This window comes from Copidosoma floridanum, unplaced genomic scaffold, assembly GCF_036245765.1.
Source record: "Copidosoma floridanum isolate Cflo_tuat_1 unplaced genomic scaffold, Cflo_Japanese_pri ptg000016l, whole genome shotgun sequence".
Lineage (NCBI taxonomy): Eukaryota > Metazoa > Arthropoda > Insecta > Hymenoptera > Encyrtidae > Copidosoma > Copidosoma floridanum.
The window spans coordinates 10085691-10094689 of NW_028321893.1; positions in this window are offsets into that span (position 1 = coordinate 10085691).

An 8999-nucleotide genomic window follows, 5' to 3' on the forward strand; every position below is an offset into this window, starting at 1 on the left:
GTCTACCAGCGGACCCACGCAACCCCAAGGAGGAAAATTATGGTGAGGAGAGCGACACTTCCAGCCGAATAAGTCTACCCCCAGTGGATCGCTTGCGGGGTAGCCATATGGGGTGGAACCCTAATCTCAGTTACCACGACAACCGCAGGGGTCCCGAAGTAGCAAGGGAGGAACGGTACCCCGAACCCCTTTGGCCCACTCCGGGTGGGGAACGCCGGAGCTGATCCCCTCCGCGACAACAGCAAAATCAAGGACTAAGGTACGCCAGTATCTTTCCGAAACATCCAGCTGACCTAGGCATGGATCCGGAAAGAATCTTACCCCAGGCTGGTAATCGTGAGGACCAAATGCGGCATGATGACTGCAGAGAGGAAGCCACCCAAGCCAAGGCCGTCAAAGCCCTGCAGAATTGGGGACTGCGTTATACGGGCGAAGAACGCGCGGAGGACCCCGAGGAATTTCTGGACCGTTTAGAGGACTGTCGGGCAAGTGTGGGAATAAGCGACCGCGCTCTCTTAGGAGCGCTACCGTGCGTTCTGCTTAAGCGAGCAGCGCGCTGGTTCAGGACGAACCGACGAGACTTTGCGACCTGGGAGGTATTCTGCGAGTCGTTTAAGAGGCAGTTTGGTGGAGAATACCAGGAGGAGGATTTACTCCAGGATTTGTACGCCCGGACCCAAGGAAAAACGGAGAGGATCTCTGTATTCTTGACCAATTTCCGATACATTGCCTCCAAGCTAAAAATCCCCCTGTCGGAACGGACTCTGGCCGACAGGGCCTATCGGAACCTCTTACCGGAGTACCGAAGAGCCATGGCAGACAAAGTGATCTGCCACCTGGAGGACATAGAAAACTACGGACGGCGTTGGGAAAGTCAGAAGGACTTGGATGGACGATACCGCCCACCCCCGGGCATGGAAACCATGCACGTCCAGGGGGCGGCTTATCTGAACCCAACGCCACGGACCAGGATATCGGAAATAACTGAAGTGACTGAACGACTGGAGGGGTTGAATCGAACTCCACCTAGCGGTAACATTGCGAACGAGGACTATCAGGGGAGTATTCCCCTGATTTCAGAACAGGACGCGCTTTTGGCCACCGTATTACTCAACCCGGTTGAGGAATACGCCTATGCGCAATTGGCTGCTCTAAGGGCCCAAGCCCATGCCAACCGCCAACGACAATCCCCAGGACTATTCCCTAAAACGACCAAGCCGGATGGGAGTAACAAGCCTGCGTGGAGGCCAGCGACAAGCCCCGCGACGGGAACGGCCGCGCAATCCGGCGCCAAGGAATCCGATAGCTCGTTTCTTGGAGCATGCTTCCTATGTCGTGGAGTAGGACACCGCTCTGCCCAGTGCCCTCTGGTGCAGTGTTTTATATGCAGCGAGAAGGGTCATTTGGCCCGCCAATGCCCAACAAGGATTATCGGGACCTCGGACAGCTGTCAGAACTGCGACACCCCCGGGTACACGTTCAAGACGTGCCCAAATTGCGAGGAGTCCAGGAAGAAATTGGGAAACGGGAAGGCGGGGGACTCGATTCGATAGACGCATTCACGTCCCCCGCAGTACTGTTGAAGAAGTTGTTAGGGGACTTGATCGGGACGGACGAGGACAAGAACCACTATATCCAGCACATCGGAGGGCTAACTCAGTCTGGAGATACATCCGATGCCGAGAGCTCCGGCTCTACATCAGGCAGCGAGCTGGAGGGCTTATCGGACGAATACCGGGAAGAGGCGGTACGTGTAATCCGCGTAGAGGACATAAGAGCCGAGGCCAGGAACTATATGATCGTCGTGCTCGGAGGACAAACATTTCGAGCGCTGTTTGACAGTGGCGCGCAATCTTCTATTGGCGGAAGCCGCCTAGCGGAGTTATTCCAGTCACGGTTAGTTGCAACTAATTTGGCGACCGAAAATGTGGATGGTGGTATTACCCCCATATGCGGACTGCTAGAACTCAACGTGGAGTTAGCCGGGGTGTCCAAACCCCTTATCCTGCGTGTAGTGGACAACATCAAAGAGGACGTGATCCTAGGAATGGACTTTATACGGGCGTTTGAACTTGAAACTCGACTGGCCCAAGGACATTGGAGACTAATGGACGGGGTATGGTATGAATTCGAGGGAGAATCACGGACAAAGCTACCCGAAGTCGTAGCTGAATGTGCTGGCATCCACGAGCTGAATCTCGAGGAACGAGAAAAGGTAGACCAGCTTGTCTCGCACACATTGGCAAAATTTTCGGACGAGGTGGGACGGACTTCCTTGACGGAGCACGTCATAGACGTAGAGGATCCAACACCCATAAGACACCGACTTCGCCGCATGTCCCCAAAAATGCTGGAGATAGCGACTCTCGAGGTTGATCGCTTGGCCCGGGAAGGAATAATCGAGAGATCCTCAAGCGATTACTCTAGTGCCCCGGTGATGATAAGGAAACCGGACGGCACGTACAGATTCTGCATAGACTACCGGGACCTGAATGAGGTGACTAAACGGGACGCCTATCCACTCCCAAGCATGGACTCAATACTGGACAGGCTGCGGAAGGCCAAGTACTTGTCGAAGATCAATCTGAAGCAAGCTTACTACCAGGTTCCCGTGGCTAAGTCGAGCCAACGGTATACGGCCTTTGCCATGCCTGGTTCGGGACTCTGGCACTTTACTAGGATGCCCTTCGGACTTACAAATGCCCCGATGACGTTTCAACGTCTTATTGATGCACTCTTTGGCCCAGAGTTGCAACCCCACATTTTTGGGTACCTGGACGATATTATTATTGGTACTGACTCCTTTGACGAGCATCTCCATTACTTGGAGCTAGTGCTTACTAAATTACGACAGGCCGGACTAGAGGTAAAACCTAGCAAGTGTGAATTCTGTGTGTCGGAAATAACCTATTTGGGGTTTTTACTGGACAAAAACGGACTAAGGCCAGACCCGGACAAGGTAGCGCCCATTCTCGAGTACCCTCCGCCTGTCAACGTGAAACAGTTACGGCGATTCTTAGGAATGGTGGGCTGGTACTCGAGATTCATAGATAAGGACTCGGACTTGAAGGTCCCGCTATCTCGCCTACTGCGCAAAGGACAAGAATGGACATGGGGGGACGAACAGCAAGAGGCCTTTGAGGGACTGAGAGTGGCCTTGACCACAGCGCCCGTGTTGGCTCGCCCGGACTTTAACAAACCCTTCACTCTACAAACGGACGCTAGTGACTATGCTCTCGGAGCCGTCTTAACCCAGGAAGGGGAAGACGGCGAACATCCCGTGGTGTACGCGAGTCGCGCCCTGACTCCGCCAGAGAAGAATTACTCCACCACGGAGAAGGAGTGTCTGGCAGTGGTATGGGCCATTAAAAAACTAAGGCCCTACCTGGAAGGTTATGAGTTCACCGTTATAACGGACCATAGCTCGTTAAGATGGCTATTCGGCTTGGCTGAGCCCTCAGGACGAGAGGCTCGCTGGGTGATGGAGCTACAACAATGGACATTCAGGGTGATCCATCGGAAGGGAGCGCTGAACCACGTGCCGGACGCCCTTTCCAGACTATATGAGGACCCAGAAAAGGTGGTGGGAGCCATAAGCTTCACCACTCTCGAGGATCCGTGGTATACTCGGATGTTGGGGGATGTGGCCCAAACCCCGGAGAAGTTCCCGGACTGGCGAGTTGAGGACGGACGGCTCTACCGGTTCCGGAAGGATCCCTTACTGGACCCAATAATCTTCCGGGAAGAAAGTTGGCGACTAGTCGTGCCGAAGGACTATCAGGAGCAAGTGCTGGAAGAATCCCATTGCACGCCCTCCACCGGACATCTCGGGATTGAAAAGACTTACGATCGAGTCGCCCGCGAGTACTACTGGAAGGGGATGTATCACGACGTGCACACCTTTGTACGCCGTTGCGATACGTGCCAGCGAAATAAGGTGCTGCAATCCGGACCCCAGGGACTAATGGGAACCCGTATAGTGGAGCGTCCATGGGCTGTAGTGGCAGCCGACTGCATGGAGTTCCCTCCAAGCAAGCAGGGATTCAAGTACGTAGTGCTGTTTCACGACCTCTTCACTAGGTGGATAGAGGTCAAACCCCTGCGGAAGATTGATGGGAAGTCGATCGCCCGTGCGTTCGAAGAGCTAGTCCTCTTTCGCTGGGAAACCCCGGACTATCTATTAACGGACAATGGACGTGAATTTGAAAATGACTTGCTAAGTAAGACTCTGGCGGACTATGGGGTAAAACATGTTACCACCCCCCCGTATCATCCCCAAGCAGACCCCGCCGAACGAAGCATCCGGACGTTCAAATCGATTATCTCCGCTTTTGTCGGCAAGGACCATCGTAATTGGGACACCCACTTACCCGAATTCAGACACGCCATGAACACAGCCGTGCAAGCAACCACCAAGGTTTCGCCGGCCTTTCTGAACTACGGACGACACCCTAAGCCTGTAAACAGTCTGCGCAACCAGGCCGAGGGACCGAGGCTGGTAAAAAGGGCCGATCCAAAGGACTGGGAGGACCGCATGAAACGACTTGACGCGTTGCGCGACTTGGTGTCGAGACATATCGATCGGGCCCGGGAAAAACAGGAGAGGCAGTACAATAAGGACAAAAAGGACATACATTTTCCTTTAGGAACGCTAGTTCTGCGACGCACCCATCCCCTTTCGGATGCGGCTAAAAGGTTTTCCGCAAAACTCGCGCCCAAGTATGAGGGACCGTATACCATTGTCGAGATCAAGTCTCCGACGGTGTACATATTAGGCGATGATCAAGGACCCACTAGAAAAGTTAACAAGGCTCATGTATCTGAGTTGGAGCGATACATTCCCCCTAGGGGAGTGTCCCCAAGACCAGGACAGGGGGGGAGAGGACTAAGGACTAAGGGAGTAGATGGCAGGATAGGAGTAGGACCACCGGACGCGAATTGGGGTTAAAACCCCCAGGACTCACTCAAGGACCAAGGACTAGCGGACAACTACCATTAAAGATCATCCAGCGGGGGGGGAGAGGACACCATGGACCAGAGAGGGACCACCCAGGGAGAGGCCACCGCTACGGAGCATCTGGACTCTGGGCCGCGAGGCCAACGTAAGTATTTTTCCATCTTCTTTCCATTTTTATAGTGCTGCGTCAGAGAGAGAGACAGAGCGAATCAGATCGGCTTTCGAGCAGCTGGAAGTGCTCTAGCCTAGGGGGGGAGGGTTTGTAACGAGGCAAATTGAGCCTCCCGGCTCATGTCGCTCTCGCTGCCGCAACGCGTATGACATCACCGGCAAAGACTTACCTTCCCGGAATTCTTCTTTTGTTTTGGCTCCCGGAAAAGAAGAAGAAGAGGACGATGCGACGACGGGACACAGTAGCAACAGCGGCGAGAAGAGTACACGTGAGCGCGCGCACGACTGTTCGGGTCGCGGCGGCGGCCCTCGGGTATGAAAGAGAGAAAGAAGGAAAGTAAGAGTCGAGAGGTACGGGCTGCAGTTGCAAGGGAACGGAGAGTTAGTCTCGAGTCGAGAGCCTTCGCGTGCGGATTAGCCAGATTGTGAGCGAGAGAGAGAGAGAGAGAGAGAGAGAGAGAGAAAGTGCGAGAGAAAGTTGTGGCAGATCAAGAGATAGAGAGAGAGAAGAGGAAGCTGCTGTGTCCCCGTCGTCGGAGATCATCACCGCGAGGAGAAGACCCAGGACAAGAAGCAGAGCGACTGCAGGACGAGAAGCAGAGCGGCTATAGGACGAGATAGAGGGAGTAGGACCGCCACCATCAGCTTCACAGACTCACCGGCAGCCCGAGGCCCAGCCGGACGCCATACGCCGTTGTCGCGAGTCAGAGAGCCGAAAGGTAGCGTGTGTTTCCTCCATTCTTTTTGTGCGTCGTGCTAGGGCTCGCGAGCGCCGGTAGACCTCCGGGACTAAGACCCGGAGTATACAGAGGACTGAGAGAGAGAGAGAGAGAGAGAGAGAGAGAGCCAGGTTACGGAAAGTCGCGGGTGCATGCTCGGGAGTGCCGAATCTTGGGGGTGTTCGCGCGTTTTCCGCTCTAGGTGTGCAGAAAGGACGAGAGAGAGAGAGAGAGAGAGAGAGAGAGGACCAGGACTAGGGACTGAGGGGGATAAGGAGCAGGTTAACGAGGGACAGTGATAGTGTGAGAGAGAGAGGGAAAGACAGGGTGAGAAAGGTTGCCAAGGGACGAGAAGAAACGGGCGCGATAGTAGAGAGCAGGTGTGTAGTGGGCGGGGGGGAAAGGACAGGGACGATAGGTTACGTGTGAGGGTGCGCGTGTGTAGGCGTGCGTGACGTGGCTGTGAGCGTTAGGGCAGCGGCCCCTCCTGGTCTCAGGACCCCGAACGTGCGCTCGCGGTTAACGCGGCGAGGCGGAATCGCTGTAGCGCCGTCGAGGAGTTGTGTAGAGTCGTGTGGAGAGTGCAATAAACAATTTCCTTACTTGACACGGTAGCATTTCCCAAGATTATTTCCTCTCGGTAGAACGAGAGGAGAATCCCGTACAAACTCCCCTTTTCAGGAGCAGAATCCAAGAAGACGAGGGACCCGGAGGACGTACGAGACGAGGCAATCCACTTCTTGCGTACCCCCCCCCCCCTTTTTTTTATTTCCAGGTACAAAGGCAGTGTGACAAATATATACATTACTACCTTAAAATAGAAGTAAACAAATTAGTTAAAAAGGCATTGATATATTTTTGTTGAACTCCTCGTTTTGCTCTCCAGTATAGAATAAATGTGTGGATTCGTACAGGGGTACGAGACCAACCGAGAGCTGGGTGAGGAGCAGATAAGAACTCAAAAATGTTGAAGAATAATCTTGAGCGACGTTTCGTTGGGCTTAATTATACCAATCGACGCCGACACCTAAGTGCGAGTGTACCTCTGTATAAAAAGGATTTTTCTCTTAGTTTAAGAGGACTTTATTCTGCCCGAAAATTTAAAAAGGCTCTTTCTTGACTTTTACTCTAAGAAGACTCTTTCTTGCACTCACCCGATGGTATCATTGTTAAAAGTATTACGATGCTTTTCCTGCATTAAATATAAATGATTAAACTTCCTTTATAATCTACAGTCTAAAAATATGTTTATTACAATCATCACCCTTAAAGGTAATTCATTTTTTTTTGTTTTTAACAAAATACTGCGGTATTATAAAAAATGTTTAGTCTCAGAATCTTGCCAAATAAATTTTATTACTTATTCATCGAACTGTTTCATTCATGATTGTTCTTCTGGCTGTCTAAAAATAAATAAAAGTAGCACACCTTATTAAAGATTTGCAAACAATTTAAAATATTAAAAAACTATTTTGTATTGTGTTGATCAAATTTAATTACTGATTAAAATTTCAACATTAAGTAAATAGCAGTAGTAAACGGGCGGCTTTTTTTTGTCGTAAATAGGATGTTCACAATTTCTTTTAGGATGAGTTTTAGAATACACAAATTATGTTAAAATCCTTAAAAGTTATTTTAGTATTATAAAATTATAGAATTGCCTTGTATCAAAGTAACAATATTAATTTAATTTGTTTTGATGTATCCGAAAAAGAATGTTGACTACATATATATAAATTTATATTTTTAACGAAACATAAATAAAAGAAATGAAGACAAAATGATACATTGAATAAAAAAATAAAAAAAAAATAAAAATATCTACCATGAAGTGGATTTGAACCCTTAAGTGCAAAACAACCTACGAAGGGGCATAAGCCTTAATCATCTTACCTATCCGAAGAACGGAAGGTGATTCTTTCAAAGTCACATATGTTCATGGATACCCTCCGGAGCTTGTCCTACAGTTTACAGCAGTTAGGATGTGTGAAATTAATAAATTAGTGATAAATTTTTTGAAAACATAAATGAATTTAGAAATTTTAAGAGTTCGAGAAAGTTAAAAAATAATGTATTGAAATCAAAATTCTGTGTATATAATTAATGAGCATTTAGTTCCACTATTTAATTAAATAAGATTTATGGATAACATTCAAGCTAGAGCGAGAGCAAGTCAGTTAAATATATACATAGTACTCGGTTACAGAGTCAAAATGCTCTCAAAAAAGAAAAACTCGTATCGTCGCTTGCTTTGGCTGTGCGTTCAGATATATACAGCTATATAGTTAACATTTCCACTCCTCTCCTCGTAGGCGCACATTCGGTATACCCCTCTTACGCGTCTCCAAAATGTGCGCCTATATGGACATTTCCACGCGAATCCACTTTTCTCATACCCCTACCGTGCTTCGCAAATAAAAAAAAATGTGCGCCTGGTTCGGCCGCTTGGCCGCGGCGGGGCGCTCGAACCACTGGAAAAAAGTGGGCACACTCCGTAGCATGGCAGTCAGCAATCTCCCTACTAATCTCTGATGGGAACGCCGTCGCGACATGTACATTTTCATCTGTAATTTGGAAAATAATTTTACGAATGTTTTCAAAAACTAGTATGTTATTCTACATAAACATTAAAATAACATACCTAAATTTTAGGAGGCCTACCGTCACGGTTTTTGAGATATATTCATAAAAAGATCTATGATTTCGACAAATGTTTGAACCGTGTGCAGATGCGAGCGAAAGCTGCGCTGACGTATAATACGTCTGAGAGGCGCGCGCTAATACGAATATGGAAATAACGCGAATGTAAATACACGTGTGAAAATAATAATAAATATGTTGAATTAAAATCGTCTGTAACAGATTGTTAACTTTATAATTATGAAAAAATGTTTTAGGACGTTAAATGAAGAATTAATACATAATTATTTGAATAATAATATTTAATAATTGATAATTGCCATAAACTGTAGTCTTACGTAATTAATATTTAAATTGATAAATTTTTCTTTACAGTAACACCGTAACGTCAAATAAATGTACATCAATGTCTTAAATATGTACCAATAAAAAATTAAGGAAAGGTTATTGAAAATAAGTGATAACAGCATATTATGGAAGAAATTTTTTTTTTGTTAAGGCACATACAATTT